A 17,859-nucleotide genomic window follows, 5' to 3' on the forward strand; every position below is an offset into this window, starting at 1 on the left:
CCAATTTGATTTTAAAGATGACTTTTTCCATTCACATGACGTATACTATGAGGCATAAAAACTCTACACTGAAGGAAAAACCAGAATACATATCTTTTTGTTTTGTTACCAAGGATGTAGGTTTGTTTGCTTGACAACTACCTAATTCAAGGTTTAGCATAAGCAGATGAACTATTTGTAATATAAACCACCAGAAAATCTACTGAATCAGTTTTAATAAGAGGCAACGTTAGCTCATCTGACTCAAGATTAGAAGGTTGCGTGTTCAATTCACGTCAGGGTCGGTTATCATTTTGAAGATAAAATGCTCTATTCTGCCCAAAAATACTATACAAGAAACTAAATACTAAGATTGTTGACTACTTTCAATAATGTGATTATAGCTCAAACTGATACCTATATCACTAGCACATAGTCATTAAATAACTCACATTCTTATCAGTTCTCATAATTATTATACAAAAAATATCCAGTTTAGAGAAAACTTTACTTGAAGGCCAACTCTAAATGTCTGTAATGTAACAATACATTTAAAAGCAATTAGCTTTTCTGGATCAATTTTGGATCACTACCATCACTTGTCTATTTTAACAACGCATTTAGTACCAATTTGATTTTATGGATGACTTTTTCCATTCAAATGACCTATACTGTGATGAATAAAAATTATACACTAAAGGAAAAACCACCAGACATATCTTTTTGTTTTGTTACTGAGGATGAAGGTTTGTTTGCTTCACAACTACCTAATTCAAGGTTTAGTATAAGCATATGATCTATTTGTAATATAAACCACCAGAAAAATCTACTGAATCAGATTTAACAAGAGACCTCGTGGCGCAACGGTAGCGCATCTGACTCCAGATCAGAAGGTTGTGTGTTCAAATCACGTCGGGGTCAGTTGTCATTTTGAAGATAAAATGCTCTTTTCTGCCAAAAAGATACTATACAAGAAACTAAATACTAAGATTGTTGTCTACTTTCAATAATGTGATTATAGCTCAAACTGATACCTATATCACTAGCACATAGTCATTAAATATCCCACCTTCTTATCAGTTCTCATAATTATAATACTAAAAATATCCAGTTTAGATTAAACTTTACTTGAAGGCCAACTCTAAATGTGTGTAATGTAACAATACATTTAAAAGCAATTAGCTTTTCTGGATCAATTTTGGATCACTGCCGTCACTTGTCTTTTTTAGAAATACACTTAGTACCAATTTGATTTTAAAGATGACTTTTTCCATTCAAATGACCTATACTATGAGGCATAAAAACTCTACACTGAAGGAAAAACCAGAATACATATCTTTTTGTTTTGTTACCAAGGATGTAGGCTTGTTTGCTTGACAACTACCTAATTCAAGGTTTAGCATAAGCAGATGAACTATTTGTAATATAAACCACCAGAAAATCTACTGAATCAGTTTTAATAAGAGGCAACGTTAGCTCATCTGACTCAAGATTAGAAGGTTGCGTGTTCAAATCACGTCAGGGTCGGTTATCATTTTGAAGATAAAATGCTCTATTCTGCCCAAAAATACTATACTAAAAACTAATTACCAAGATTGTTATCTACTTTCAATAATGTGATTATACCTCAAACTGATACCTATATCACTAGCACATAGTCATTAAATAACTCACATTCTTATCAGTTCTCATAATTATTATACAAAAAATATCCAGTTTAGAGAATACGTTACTTGAAGGCCAACTCTAAATGTCTGTAATGTAACAATACATTTAAAAGCAATTAGCTTTTCTGGAACAATTTTGGATCACTACCATCACTTGTCTATTTTAACAATACATTTAGTGCCAATTTGATTTTATGGATGACTTTTTCCATTCAAATGACCTATACTGTGATGAATAAAAATTATACACTAAAGGAAAAACCACCAGACATATATTTTTGTTTTGTTAGTGAGGATGAGGGTTTGTTTGCTTCACAACTACCTAATTCAAGGTTCACTACCATCACTTGTCTATTTTAACAATACATTTAGTACCAATTTGATTTTATGGATGACTTTTTCCATTCAAATGACCTATACTGTGATGAATAAAAATTATACACTAAAGGAAAAACCACCAGACATATCTTTTTGTTTTGTTACCGAGGATGTAGGTTTGTTTGCTTGACAACTACCTAATTCAAGGTTTAGTATAAGCAGATGATCTATTTGTAATATAAACCACCAGAAAAATCTACTGAATCGGATTTAACAAGAGACCTCGTGGCGCAACGGTAGCGCGTCTGACTCCAGTTCAGAAGGTTGCATGTTCTAATCACGTCGGGGTCAGTTGTCATTTTGAAGATAAAGTGCTCTTTTCTGCCAAAAAAATACTATACAAGAAACTAAATACTAAGATTGTTGTCTACTTTCAATAATGTGATTATAGCTCAAACTGATACCTATATCACTAGCACATAGTCATTAAATATCTCACCTTCTTATCAGTTCTCATAATTATAATACTAAAAATATCCAGTTTAGATTAAACTTTACTTGAAGGCCAACTCTAAATGTGTGTAATGTAACAATACATTTAAAAGCAATTAGCTTTTCTGGATCAATTTTGGATCACTGCCGTCACTTGTCTTTTTTAGAAATACATTTAGTACCAATTTGATTTTAAAGATGACTTTTTCCATTCACATGACGTATACTATGAGGCATATAAACTCTACACTGAAGGAAAAACCAGAATACATATCTTTTTGTTTTTTTACCAAGGATGTAGGTTTGTTTGCTTGACAACTACCTAATTCAAGGTTTAGCATAAGCAGATGAACTATTTGTAATATAAACCACCAGAAAATCTACTGAATCAGTTTTAATAAGAGGCAACGTTAGCTCATCTGACTCAAGATTAGAAGGTTGCGTGTTCAATTCACATCAGGGTCGGTTATCATTTTGAAGATAAAATGCTCTATTCTGCCCAAAAATACTATACAAGAAACTAAATACTAAGATTGTTGACTACTTTCAATAATGTGATTATAGCTCAAACTGATACCTATATCACTAGCACATAGTCATTAAATAACTCACATTCTTATCAGTTCTCATAATTATTATACAAAAAATATCCAGTTTAGAGAAAACTTTACTTGAAGGCCAACTCTAAATGTCTGTAATGTAACAATACATTTAAAAGCAATTAGCTTTTCTGGATCAATTTTGGATCACTACCATCACTTGTCTATTTTAACAACGCATTTAGTACCAATTTGATTTTATGGATGACTTTTTCCATTCAAATGACCTATACTGTGATGAATAAAAATTATACACTAAAGGAAAAACCACCAGACATATCTTTTTGTTTTGTTACTGAGGATGAAGGTTTGTTTGCTTCACAACTACCTAATTCAAGGTTTAGTATAAGCATATGATCTATTTGTAATATAAACCACCAGAAAAATCTACTGAATCAGATTTAACAAGAGACCTCGTGGCGCAACGGTAGCGCGTCTGACTCCAGATCAGAAGGTTGTGTGTTCAAATCACGTCGGGGTCAGTTGTCATTTTGAAGATAAAATGCTCTTTTCTGCCAAAAAGATACTATACAAGAAACTAAATACTAAGATTGTTGTCTACTTTCAATAATGTGATTATAGCTCAAACTGATACCTATATCACTAGCACATAGTCATTAAATATCCCACCTTCTTATCAGTTCTCATAATTATAATACTAAAAATATCCAGTTTAGATTAAACTTTACTTGAAGGCCAACTCTAAATGTGTGTAATGTAACAATACATTTAAAAGCAATTAGCTTTTCTGGATCAATTTTGGATCACTGCCGTCACTTGTCTTTTTTAGAAATACACTTAGTACCAATTTGATTTTAAAGATGACTTTTTCCATTCAAATGACCTATACTATGAGGCATAAAAACTCTACACTGAAGGAAAAACCAGAATACATATCTTTTTGTTTTGTTACCAAGGATGTAGGCTTGTTTGCTTGACAACTACCTAATTCAAGGTTTAGCATAAGCAGATGAACTATTTGTAATATAAACCACCAGAAAATCTACTGAATCAGTTTTAATAAGAGGCAACGTTAGCTCATCTGACTCAAGATTAGAAGGTTGCGTGTTCAAATCACGTCAGGGTCGGTTATCATTTTGAAGATAAAATGCTCTATTCTGCCCAAAAATACTATACTACAAACTAATTACCAAGATTGTTATCTACTTTCAATAATGTGATTATACCTCAAACTGATACCTATATCACTAGCACATAGTCATTAAATAACTCACATTCTTATCAGTTCTCATAATTATTATACAAAAAATATCCAGTTTAGAGAATACGTTACTTGAAGGCCAACTCTAAATGTCTGTAATGTAACAATAAATTTAAAAGCAATTAGCTTTTCTGGATCAATTTTGGATCACTACCATCACTTGTCTATTTTAACAATGCATATAGTGCCAATTTGATTTTATGGATGACTTTTTCCATTCAAATGACCTATACTGTGATGAATAAAAATTATACACTAAAGGAAAAACCACCAGACATATATTTTTGTTTTGTTAGTGAGGATGAGGGTTTGTTTGCTTCACAACTACCTAATTCAAGGTTCACTACCATCACTTGTCTATTTTAACAATACATTTAGTACCAATTTGATTTTATGGATGACTTTTTCCATTCAAATGACCTATACTGTGATGAATAAAAATTATACACTAAAGGAAAAACCACCAGACATATCTTTTTGTTTTGTTACCGAGGATGTAGGTTTGTTTGCTTGACAACTACCTAATTCAAGGTTTAGTATAACCAGATGATCTATTTGTAATATAAACCACCAGAAAAATCTACTGAATCGGATTTAACAAGAGACCTCGTGGCGCAACGGTAGCGCGTCTGACTCCAGATCAGTAGGTTGCATGTTCTAATCACGTCGGGGTCAGTTGTCATTTTGAAGATAAAGTGCTCTTTTCTGCTAAAAAAATACTATACAAGAAACTAAATACTAAGATTGTTGTCTACTTTCAATAATGTGATTATAGCTCAAACTGATACCTATATCACTAGCACATAGTCATTAAATATCTCACCTTCTTATCAGTTCTCATAATTATAATACTAAAAATATCCAGTTTAGATTAAACTTTACTTGAAGGCCAACTCTAAATGTGTGTAATGTAACAATACATTTAAAAGCAATTAGCTTTTCTGGATCAATTTTGGATCACTGCCGTCACTTGTCTTTTTTAGAAATACATTTAGTACCAATTTGATTTTAAAGATGACTTTTTCCATTCACATGACGTATACTATGAGGCATAAAAACTCTACACTGAAGGAAAAACCAGAATACATATCTTTTTGTTTTGTTACCAAGGATGTAGGTTTGTTTGCTTGACAACTACCTAATTCAAGGTTTAGCATAAGCAGATGAACTATTTGTAATATAAACCACCAGAAAATCTACTGAATCAGTTTTAATAAGAGGCAACGTTAGCTCATCTGACTCAAGATTAGAAGGTTGCGTGTTCAATTCACGTCAGGGTCGGTTATCATTTTGAAGATAAAATGCTCTATTCTGCCCAAAAATACTATACAAGAAACTAAATACTAAGATTGTTGACTACTTTCAATAATGTGATTATACCTCAAACTGATACCTATATCACTAGCACATAGTCATTAAATAACTCACATTCTTATCAGTTCTCATAATTATTATACAAAAAATATCCAGTTTAGAGAAAACTTTACTTGAAGGCCAACTCTAAATGTCTGTAATGTAACAATACATTTAAAAGCAATTAGCTTTTCTGGATCAATTTTGGATCACTACCATCACTTGTCTATTTTAACAACGCATTTAGTACCAATTTGATTTTATGGATGACTTTTTCCATTCAAATGACCTATACTGTGATGAATAAAAATTATACACTAAAGGAAAAACCACCAGACATATCTTTTTGTTTTGTTACTGAGGATGAAGGTTTGTTTGCTTCACAACTACCTAATTCAAGGTTTAGTATAAGCATATGATCTATTTGTAATATAAACCACCAGAAAAATCTACTGAATCAGATTTAACAAGAGACCTCGTGGCGCAACGGTAGCGCATCTGACTCCAGATCAGAAGTTTGTGTGTTCAAATCACGTCGGGGTCAGTTGTCATTTTGAAGATAAAATGCTCTTTTCTGCCAAAAAGATACTATACAAGAAACTAAATACTAAGATTGTTGTCTACTTTCAATAATGTGATTATAGCTCAAACTGATACCTATATCACTAGCACATAGTCATTAAATATCCCACCTTCTTATCAGTTCTCATAATTATAATACTAAAAATATTCAGTTTAGATTAAACTTTACTTGAAGGCCAACTCTAAATGTCTGTAATGTAACAATACATTTAAAAGCAATTAGCTTTTCTGGATCAATTTTGTATCACTGCCGTCACTTGTCTTTTTTAGAAATACACTTAGTACCAATTTGATTTTAAAGATGACTTTTTACATTCACATGACGTATACTATGAGGCATAAAAACTCTACACTGAAGGAAAAACCAGAATACATATCTTTTTGTTTTGTTACCAAGGATGTAGGCTTGTTTGCTTGACAACTACCTAATTCAAGGTTTAGCATAAGCAGATGAACTATTTGTAATATAAACCACCAGAAAATCTACTGAATCAGTTTTAATAAGAGGCAACGTTAGCTCATCTGACTCAAGATTAGAAGGTTGCGTGTTCAAATCACGTCAGGGTCGGTTATCATTTTGAAGATAAAATGCTCTATTCTGCCCAAAAATACTATACTAAAAACTAATTACCAAGATTGTTATCTACTTTCAATAATGTGATTATACCTCAAACTGATACCTATATCACTAGCACATAGTCATTAAATAACTCACATTCTTATCAGTTCTCATAATTATTATACAAAAAATATCCAGTTTAGAGAATACATTACTTGAAGGCCAACTCTAAATGTCTGTAATGTAACAATACATTTAAAAGCAATTAGCTTTTCTGGAACAATTTTGGATCACTACCATCACTTGTCTATTTTAACAATACATTTAGTGCCAATTTGATTTTATGGATGACTTTTTCCATTCAAATGACCTATACTGTGATGAATAAAAATTATACACTAAAGGAAAAACCACCAGACATATCTTTTTGTTTTGTTAGTGAGGATGAGGGTTTGTTTGCTTCACAACTACCTAATTCAAGGTTTAGTATAAGCATATGATCTATTTGTAATATAAACCACCAGAAAAATCTACTGAATCAGAATTAACAAGAGACCTCGTGGCGCAACGGTAGCGCGTCTGACTCCAGATCAGAAGGTTGTGTGTTCAAATCACGTCGGGGTCAGTTGTCATTTTGAAGATTAAATGCTCTTTTCTGCCAAAAAAATACTATACAAGAAACTAAATACTAAGAATGCTGTCTACTTTCAATAATGTGATTATAGCTCAAACTGATACCTATATCACTAGCACATAGTCATTAAATATCTCACCTTCTTATCAGTTCTCATAATTATAATACTAAAAATATCCAGTTTAGATTAAACTTTACTTGAAGGCCAACTCTAAATGTCTGTAATGTAACAATAAATTTAAAAGCAATTAGCTTTTCTGGATCAATTTTGGATCACTAGCATCACTTGTCTATTTTAACAATGCATTTAGTGCCAATTTGATTTTATGGATGACTTTTTCCATTCAAATGACCTATACTGTGATGAATAAAAATTATACACTAAAGGAAAAACCACCAGACATATATTTTTGTTTTGTTAGTGAGGATGAGGGTTTGTTTGCTTCACAACTACCTAATTCAAGGTTTAGTATAAGCATATGATCTATTTGTAATATAAACCACCAGAAAAATCTACTGAATCAGATTTAACAAGAGACCTCGTGGCGCAACGGTAGCGCGTCTGACTCCAGAACAGAAGGTTGCGTGTTCAAATCACGTCGGGGTCAGTTGTCATTTTGAAGATTAAATGCTCTTTTCTGCCAAAAAAATACTATACAAGAAACTAAATACTAAGAATGCTGTCTACTTTCAATAATGTGATTATAGCTCAAACTGATACCTATATCACTAGCACATAGTCATTAAATAACTCACATTCTTATCAGTTCTCATAATTATTATACAAAAAATATCCAGTTTAGAGAAAACTTTACTTGAAGGCCAACTCTAAATGTCTGTAATGTAACAATACATTTAAAAGCAATTAGCTTTTCTGGATCAATTTTGGATCACTACCATCACTTGTCTATTTTAACAACGCATTTAGTACCAATTTGATTTTATGGATGACTTTTTCCATTCAAATGACCTATACTGTGATGAATAAAAATTATACACTAAAGGAAAAACCACCAGACATATCTTTTTGTTTTGTTACTGAGGATGAAGGTTTGTTTGCTTGACAACTACCTAAATCAAGGTTTAGTATAAGCAGATGATCTATTTGTAATATTAACCACCAGAAAAATCTACTGAATCAGTTTTAATAAGAGGCAACGTTAGCTCATCTGACTCAAGATTAGAAGGTTGTGTGTTCAAATCACGTCGGGGGTCAGTTGTCATTTTGAAGATAAAATGCTCTTTTCTGCCAAAAAGATACTATACAAGAAACTAAATACTAAGATTGTTGTCTACTTTCAATAATGTGATTATAGCTCAAACTGATACCTATATCACTAGCACATAGTCATTAAATATCTCACCTTCTTATCAGTTCTCATAATTATAATACTAAAAATATCCAGTTTAGATTAAACTTTACTTGAAGGCCAACTCTAAATGTCTGTAATGTAACAATACATTTAAAAGCAATTAGCTTTTCTGGATCAATTTTGGATCACTGCCGTCACTTGTCTTTTTTAGAAATACATTTAGTACCAATTTGATTTTAAAGATGACTTTTTACATTCACATGACGTATACTATGAGGCATAAAAACTCTACACTGAAGGAAAAACCAGAATACATATCTTTTTGTTTTGTTACCAAGGATGTAGGCTTGTTTGCTTGACAACTACCTAATTCAAGGTTTAGCATAAGCAGATGAACTATTTGTAATATAAACCACCAGAAAATCTACTGAATCAGTTTTAATAAGAGGCAACGTTAGCTCATCTGACTCAAGATTAGAAGGTTGCGTGTTCAAATCACGTCAGGGTCGGTTATCATTTTGAAGATAAAATGCTCTATTCTGCCCAAAAATACTATACTAGAAACTAATTACCAAGATTGTTATCTACTTTCAATAATGTGATTATACCTCAAACTGATACCTATATCACTAGCACATAGTCATTAAATAACTCACATTCTTATCAGTTCTCATAATTATTATACAAAAAATATCCAGTTTAGAGAATACGTTACTTGAAGGCCAACTCTAAATGTCTGTAATGTAACAATAAATTTAAAAGCAATTAGCTTTTCTGGATCAATTTTGGATCACTACCATCACTTGTCTATTTTAACAATGCATTTAGTGCCAATTTGATTTTATGGATGACTTTTTCCATTCAAATGACCTATACTGTGATGAATAAAAATTATACACTAAAGGAAAAACCACCAGACATATCTTTTTGTTTTGTTAGTGAGGATGAGGGTTTGTTTGCTTCACAACTACCTAATTCAAGGTTTAGTATAAGCAGATGATCTATTTGTAATATAAACCACCAGAAAAATCTACTGAATTGGATTTAACAGGAGACCTCGTGGCGCAACAGTAGCGCGTCTGATTCAAGATCAGAAGGTTGTGTGTTCAAATCACGTCGTGGTCAGTTGTCATTTTGAAGATAAAATGCTCTTTTCTGCCAAAAAGATACTATACAAGAAACTAAATACTAAGATTGTTGTCTACTTTCAATAATGTGATTATAGCTCAAACTGATACCTATATCACTAGCACATAGTCATTAAATATCCCACCTTCTTATCAGTTCTCATAATTATAATACTAAAAATATCCAGTTTAGATTAAACTTTACTTGAAGGCCAACTCTAAATGTCTGTAATGTAACAATACATTTAAAAGCAATTAGCTTTTCTGGATCAATTTTGTATCACTGCCGTCACTTGTCTTTTTTAGAAATACATTTAGTACCAATTTGATTTTAAAGATTACTTTTTACATTCACATGACGTATACTATGAGGCATAAAAACTCTACACTGAAGGAAAAACCAGAATACATATCTTTTTGTTTTGTTACCAAGGATGTAGGCTTGTTTGCTTGACAACTACCTAATTCAAGGTTTAGCATAAGCAGATGAACTATTTGTAATATAAACCACCAGAAAATCTACTGAATCAGTTTTAATAAGAGGCAACGTTAGCTCATCTGACTCAAGATTAGAAGGTTGCGTGTTCAAATCACGTCAGGGTCGGTTATCATTTTGAAGATAAAATGCTCTATTCTGCCCAAAAATACTATACTAAAAACTAATTACCAAGATTGTTATCTACTTTCAATAATGTGATTATACCTCAAACTGATACCTATATCACTAGCACATAGTCATTAAATAACTCACATTCTTATCAGTTCTCATAATTATTATACAAAAAATATCCAGTTTAGAGAATACGTTACTTGAAGGCCAACTCTAAATGTCTGTAATGTAACAATACATTTAAAAGCAATTAGCTTTTCTGGATCAATTTTGGATCACTACCATCACTTGTCTATTTTAACAATACATTTAGTACCAATTTGATTTTATGGATGACTTTTTCCATTCAAATGACCTATACTGTGATGAATAAAAATTATACACTAAAGGAAAAACCACCAGACATATCTTTTTGTTTTGTTACCGAGGATGTAGGTTTGTTTGCTTGACAACTACCTAATTCAAGGTTTAGTATAAGCAGATGATCTATTTGTAATATAAACCACCAGAAAAATCTACTGAATCGGATTTAACAAGAGACCTCGTGGCGCAACGGTAGCGCGTCTCACTCCAGATCAGAAGGTTGCATGTTCTAATCACGTCGGGGTCAGTTGTCATTTTGAAGATAAAGTGCTCTTTTCTGCCAAAAAAATACTATACAAGAAACTAAATACTAAGATTGTTGTCTACTTTCAATAATGTGATTATAGCTCAAACTGATACCTATATCACTAGCACATAGTCATTAAATATCTCACCTTCTTATCAGTTCTCATAATTATAATACTAAAAATATCCAGTTTAGATTAAACTTTACTTGAAGGCCAACTCTAAATGTGTGTAATGTAACAATACATTTAAAAGCAATTAGCTTTTCTGGATCAATTTTGGATCACTGCCGTCACTTGTCTTTTTTAGAAATACATTTAGTACCAATTTGATTTTAAAGATGACTTTTTCCATTCAAATGACCTATACTATGAGGCATAAAAACTCTACACTGAAGGAAAAACCAGAATACATATCTTTTTGTTTTGTTACCAAGGATGTAGGCTTGTTTGCTTGACAACTACCTAATTCAAGGTTTAGCATAAGCAGATGAACTATTTGTAATATAAACCACCAGAAAATCTACTGAATCAGTTTTAATAAGAGGCAACGTTAGCTCATCTGACTCAAGATTAGAAGGTTGCGTGTTCAAATCACGTCAGAGTCGGTTATCATTTTGAAGATAAAATGCTCTATTCTGCCCAAAAATACTATACTAGAAACTAATTACCAAGATTGTTATCTACTTTCAATAATGTGATTATACCTCAAACTGATACCTATATCACTAGCACATAGTCATTAAATAACTCACATTCTTATCAGTTCTCATAATTATTATACAAAAAATATCCAGTTTAGAGAATACGTTACTTGAAGGCCAACTCTAAATGTCTGTAATGTAACAATAAATTTAAAAGCAATTAGCTTTTCTGGATCAATTTTGGATCACTACCATCACTTGTCTATTTTAACAATGCATTTAGTGCCAATTTGATTTTATGGATGACTTTTTCCATTCAAATGACCTATACTGTGATGAATAAAAATTATACACTAAAGGAAAAACCACCAGACATATATTTTTGTTTTGTTAGTGAGGATGAGGGTTTGTTTGCTTCACAACTACCTAATTCAAGGTTCACTACCATCACTTGTCTATTTTAACAATACATTTAGTACCAATTTGATTTTATGGATGACTTTTTCCATTCAAATGACCTATACTGTGATGAATAAAAATTATACACTAAAGGAAAAACCACCAGACATATCTTTTTGTTTTGTTACCGAGGATGTAGGTTTGTTTGCTTGACAACTACCTAATTCAAGGTTTAGTATAAGCAGATGATCTATTTGTAATATAAACCACCAGAAAAATCAACTGAATCGGATTTAACAAGAGACCTCGTGGCGCAACGGTAGCACGTCTGACTCCAGATCAGAAGGTTGCATGTTCTAATCACGTTAGGGTCAGTTGTCATTTTGAAGATAAAGTTCTCTTTTCTGCCAAAAAAATACTATACAAGAAACTAAATACTAAGATTGTTGTCTACTTTCAATAATGTGATTATAGCTCAAACTGATACCTATATCACTAGCACATAGTCATTAAATATCTCACCTTCTTATCAGTTCTCATAATTATAATACTAAAAATATCCAGTTTAGATTAAACTTTACTTGAAGGCCAACTCTAAATGTCTGTAATGTAACAATACATTTAAAAGCAATTCGCTTTTCTGGATCAATTTTGGATCACTGCCGTCTCTTGTCTTTTTTAGAAATACATTTAGTACCAATTTGATTTTAAAGATGACTTTTTCCATTCACATGACCTATACTATGAGGCATAAAAACTCTACACTGAATGAAAAACCAGAATACATATCTTTTTGTTTTGATACCAAGGATGTAAGCTTGTTTGCTTGACAACTACCTAATTCAAGGTTTAGCATAAGCAGATGAACTATTTGTAATATAAACCACCAGAAAATCTACTGAATCAGTTTTAATAAGAGGCAACGTTAGCTCATCTGACTCAAGATTAGAAGGTTGCGTGTTCAAATCACGTCATGGTCGGTTATAATTTTGAAGATAAATTGCTCTATTCTGCCCAAAAATACTCTACTAGAAACTAATTACCAAGTTTGTTTTCTACTTTCAATAATGTGATTATACCTCAAACTGATACCTATATCACTAGCACATAGTCATTAAATAACTCACATTCTTATCAGTACTCATAATTATTATACAAAAAATATCCAGTTTAGAGAATACGTTACTTGAAGGCCAACTCTAAATGTCTGTAATGTAACAATACATTTAAAGGCAATTAGCTTTTCTGGATCAATTTTGGATAACTACCATCACTTGTCTATTTTAACAATACATTTAGTACCAATTTGATTTTATGGATGATTTTTCCATTCAAATGACCTATACTGTGATGAATAAAAATTATACACTAAAGGAAAAACCACCAGACATATATTTTTGTTTTGTTACCGAGGATGTAGGTTTGTTTGCTTGACAACTACCAAATGCAAGGTTTAGTATAAGCAGATGATCTATTTGTAATATAAACCACCAGAAAAATCTACTGAATAGGATTTAACAAGAGACCTCGTGGCGCAACGGTAGCGTGTCTGACTCCAGATCAGAAGGTTGCATGTTCTAATCACGTTAGGGTCAGTTGTCATTTTGAAGATAAAGTTCTCTTTTCTGCCAAAAAAATACTATACAAGAAACTAAATACTAAGATTGTTGTCTACTTTCAATAATGTGATTATAGCTCAAACTGATACCTATATCACTAGCACATAGTCATTAAATATCTCACCTTCTTATCAGTTCTCATAATTATAATACTAAAAATATCCAGTTTAGATTAAACTTTACTTGAAGGCCAACTCTAAATGTCTGTAATGTAACAATACATTTAAAAGCAATTCGCTTTTCTGGATCAATTTTGGATCACTGCCGTCTCTTGTCTTTTTTAGAAATACATTTAGTACCAATTTGATTTTAAAGATGACTTTTTCCATTCACATGACCTATACTATGAGGCATAAAAACTCTACACTGAATGAAAAACCAGAATACATATCTTTTTGTTTTGATACCAAGGATGTAAGCTTGTTTGCTTGACAACTACCTAATTCAAGGTTTAGCATAAGCAGATGAACTATTTGTAATATAAACCACCAGAAAATCTACTGAATCAGTTTTAATAAGAGGCAACGTTAGCTCATCTGACTCAAGATTAGAAGGTTGCGTGTTCAAATCACGTCATGGTCGGTTATAATTTTGAAGATAAATTGCTCTATTCTGCCCAAAAATACTCTACTAGAAACTAATTACCAAGTTTGTTTTCTACTTTCAATAATGTGATTATACCTCAAACTGATACCTATATCACTAGCACATAGTCATTAAATAACTCACATTCTTATCAGTACTCATAATTATTATACAAAAAATATCCAGTTTAGAGAATACGTTACTTGAAGGCCAACTCTAAATGTCTGTAATGTAACAATACATTTAAAGGCAATTAGCTTTTCTGGATCAATTTTGGATAACTACCATCACTTGTCTATTTTAACAATACATTTAGTACCAATTTGATTTTATGGATGATTTTTCCATTCAAATGACCTATACTGTGATGAATAAAAATTATACACTAAAGGAAAAACCACCAGACATATATTTTTGTTTTGTTACCGAGGATGTAGGTTTGTTTGCTTGACAACTACCAAATGCAAGGTTTAGTATAAGCAGATGATCTATTTGTAATATAAACCACCAGAAAAATCTACTGAATAGGATTTAACAAGAGACCTCGTGGCGCAACGGTAGCGTGTCTGACTCCAGATCAGAAGGTTGCATGTTCTAATCACGTCGGGGTCAGTTGTCATTTTGAAGATAAAGTGCTCTTTTCTGCCAAAAAAATACTATACAAGAAACTAAATACTAAGATTGTTGTCTACTTTCAATAATGTGATTATAGCTAAAACTGATACCTATATCACTAGCACATAGTCATTAAATAACTCACATTCTTATCAGTTCTCATAATTATTATACAAAAAATATCCAGTTTAGAGAAAACTTTACTTGAAGGCCAACTCTAAATGTCTGTAATGTAACAATACATTTAAAAGCAATTAGCTTTTCTGGATCAATTTTGGATCACTACCATCACTTGTCTATTTTAACAACGCATTTAGTACCAATTTGATTTTATGGATGACTTTTTCCATTCAAATGACCTATACTGTGATGAATAAAAATTATACACTAAAGGAAAAACCACCAGACATATCTTTTTGTTTTGTTACTGAGGATGAAGGTTTGTTTGCTTGACAACTACCTAAATCAAGGTTTAGTATAAGCAGATGATCTATTTGTAATATAAACCACCAGAAAAATCTACTGAATTGGATTTAACAGGAGACCTCGTGGCGCAACAGTAGCGCGTCTGATTCAAGATCAGAAGGTTGTGTGTTCAAATCACGTCGTGGTCAGTTGTCATTTTGAAGATAAAATGCTCTTTTCTGCCAAAAAGATACTATACAAGAAACTAAATACTAAGATTGTTGTCTACTTTCAATAATGTGATTATAGCTCAAACTGATACCTATATCACTAGCACATAGTCATTAAATATCCCACCTTCTTATCAGTTCTCATAATTATAATACTAAAAATATCCAGTTTAGATTAAACTTTACTTGAAGGCCAACTCTAAATGTCTGTAATGTAACAATACATTTAAAAGCAATTAGCTTTTCTGGATCAATTTTGTATCACTGCCGTCACTTGTCTTTTTTAGAAATACATTTAGTACCAATTTGATTTTAAAGATGACTTTTTACATTCACATGACGTATACTATGAGGCATAAAAACTCTACACTGAAGGAAAAACCAGAATACATATCTTTTTGTTTTGTTACCAAGGATGTAGGCTTGTTTGCTTGACAACTACCTAATTCAATGTTTAGCATAAGCAGATGAACTATTTGTAATATAAACCACCAGAAAATCTACTGAATCAGTTTTAATAAGAGGCAACGTTAGCTCATCTGACTCAAGATTAGAAGGTTGCGTGTTCAAATCACGTCGGGGTCGGTTATCATTTTGAAGATAAAATGCTCTATTCTGCCCAAAAATACTATACTAAAAACTAATTACCAAGATTGTTATCTACTTTCAATAATGTGATTATACCTCAAACTGATACCTATATCACTAGCACATAGTCATTAAATAACTCACATTCTTATCAGTTCTCATAATTATTATACAAAAAATATCCAGTTTAGAGAATACGTTACTTGAAGGCCAACTCTAAATGTCTGTAATGTAACAATACATTTAAAAGCAATTAGCTTTTCTGGATCAATTTTGGATCACTACCATCACTTGTCTATTTTAACAATACATTTAGTACCAATTTGATTTTATGGATGACTTTTTCCATTCAAATGACCTATACTGTGATGAATAAAAATTATACACTAAAGGAAAAACCACCAGACATATCTTTTTGTTTTGTTACCGAGGATGTAGGTTTGTTTGCTTGACAACTACCTAATTCAAGGTTTAGTATAAGCAGATGATCTATTTGTAATATAAACCACCAGAAAAGTCTACTGAATCAGATTTAACAAAAGTCCTCGTGGCGCAACGGTAGCACGTCTGACTCCAGATCAGAAGGTTGCATGTTCTAATCACGTCGGGGTCAGTTGTCATTTTGAAGATAAAGTGCTCTTTTCTGCCAAAAAAATACTATACAAAAAACTAAATACTAAGATTGTTGTCTACTTTCAATAATGTGATTATAGCTCAAACTGATACCTATATCACTAGCACATAGTCATTAAATATCTCACCTTCTTATCAGTTCTCATAATTATAATACTAAAAATATCCAGTTTAGATTAAACTTTACTTGAAGGCCAACTCTAAATGTCTGTAATGTAACAATACATTTAAAAGCAATTCGCTTTTCTGGATCAATTTTGGATCACTGCCGTCACTTGTCTTTTTTAGAAATACATTTAGTACCAATTTGATTTTAAAGATGACTTTTTCCATTCACATGACGTATACTATGAGGCATAAAAACTCTACACTGAAGGAAAAACCAGAATACATATCTTTTTGTTTTGTTACCAAGGATGTAGGTTTGTTTGCTTGACAACTACCTAATTCAAGGTTTAGCATAAGCAGATGAACTATTTGTAATATAAACCACCAGAAAATCTACTGAATCAGTTTTAATAAGAGGCAACGTTAGCTCATCTGACTCAAGATTAGAAGGTTGCGTGTTCAAATCACGTCAGGGTCGGTTATCATTTTGAAGATAAAATGCTCTATTCTGCCCAAAAATACTATACAAGAAACTAATTACCAAGATTGTTATCTACTTTCAATAATGTGATTATACCTCAAACTGATACCTATATCACTAGCACATAGTCATTAAATAACTCACATTCTTATCAGTTCTCATAATTATTATACAAAAAATATCCAGTTTAGAGAATACGTTACTTGAAGGCCAACTCTAAATGTCTGTAATGTAACAATACATTTAAAAGCAATTAGCTTTTCTGGATCAATTTTGGATCACTACCATCACTTGTCTATTTTAACAATACATTTAGTACCAATTTGATTTTATGGATTACTTTTTCCATTCAAATGACCTATACTGTGATGAATAAAAATTATACACTAAAGGAAAAACCACCAGATATATCTTTTTGTTTTGTTACCGAGGATATAGGTTTGTTTGCTTGACAACTACCTAATTCAAGGTTTAGTATAAGCAGATGAT

General features: G+C 31.7%; 6 non-coding genes across 6 annotated transcripts; all 6 read left to right on the plus strand.

The window, feature by feature from the left end:
• Positions 1-828: 828 nt before the first annotated feature.
• TRNAW-CCA (transfer RNA tryptophan (anticodon CCA)) lies at positions 829-900 on the plus strand. Its single transcript has one exon. It is a non-coding gene; the product is annotated as a tRNA-Trp (tRNA).
• Positions 901-2,243: 1,343 nt separating this feature from the next.
• On the plus strand, positions 2,244-2,315 carry TRNAW-CCA (transfer RNA tryptophan (anticodon CCA)). The gene has a single exon. It is a non-coding gene; the product is annotated as a tRNA-Trp (tRNA).
• A 1,150-nt stretch (positions 2,316-3,465) lies between these two features.
• Positions 3,466-3,537, plus strand: TRNAW-CCA (transfer RNA tryptophan (anticodon CCA)). The gene has a single exon. It is a non-coding gene; the product is annotated as a tRNA-Trp (tRNA).
• A 2,565-nt stretch (positions 3,538-6,102) lies between these two features.
• Positions 6,103-6,174, plus strand: TRNAW-CCA (transfer RNA tryptophan (anticodon CCA)). The gene has a single exon. It is a non-coding gene; the product is annotated as a tRNA-Trp (tRNA).
• Positions 6,175-7,324: 1,150 nt separating this feature from the next.
• Positions 7,325-7,396, plus strand: TRNAW-CCA (transfer RNA tryptophan (anticodon CCA)). Its single transcript has one exon. It is a non-coding gene; the product is annotated as a tRNA-Trp (tRNA).
• A 545-nt stretch (positions 7,397-7,941) lies between these two features.
• Positions 7,942-8,013, plus strand: TRNAW-CCA (transfer RNA tryptophan (anticodon CCA)). The gene has a single exon. It is a non-coding gene; the product is annotated as a tRNA-Trp (tRNA).
• Positions 8,014-17,859: the final 9,846 nt, after the last annotated feature.

The sequence above is a fragment of the Taudactylus pleione genome, unplaced genomic scaffold, assembly GCF_031769625.1.
Source record: "Taudactylus pleione unplaced genomic scaffold, aTauple2 ptg000393l, whole genome shotgun sequence".
Lineage (NCBI taxonomy): Eukaryota > Metazoa > Chordata > Amphibia > Anura > Myobatrachidae > Taudactylus > Taudactylus pleione.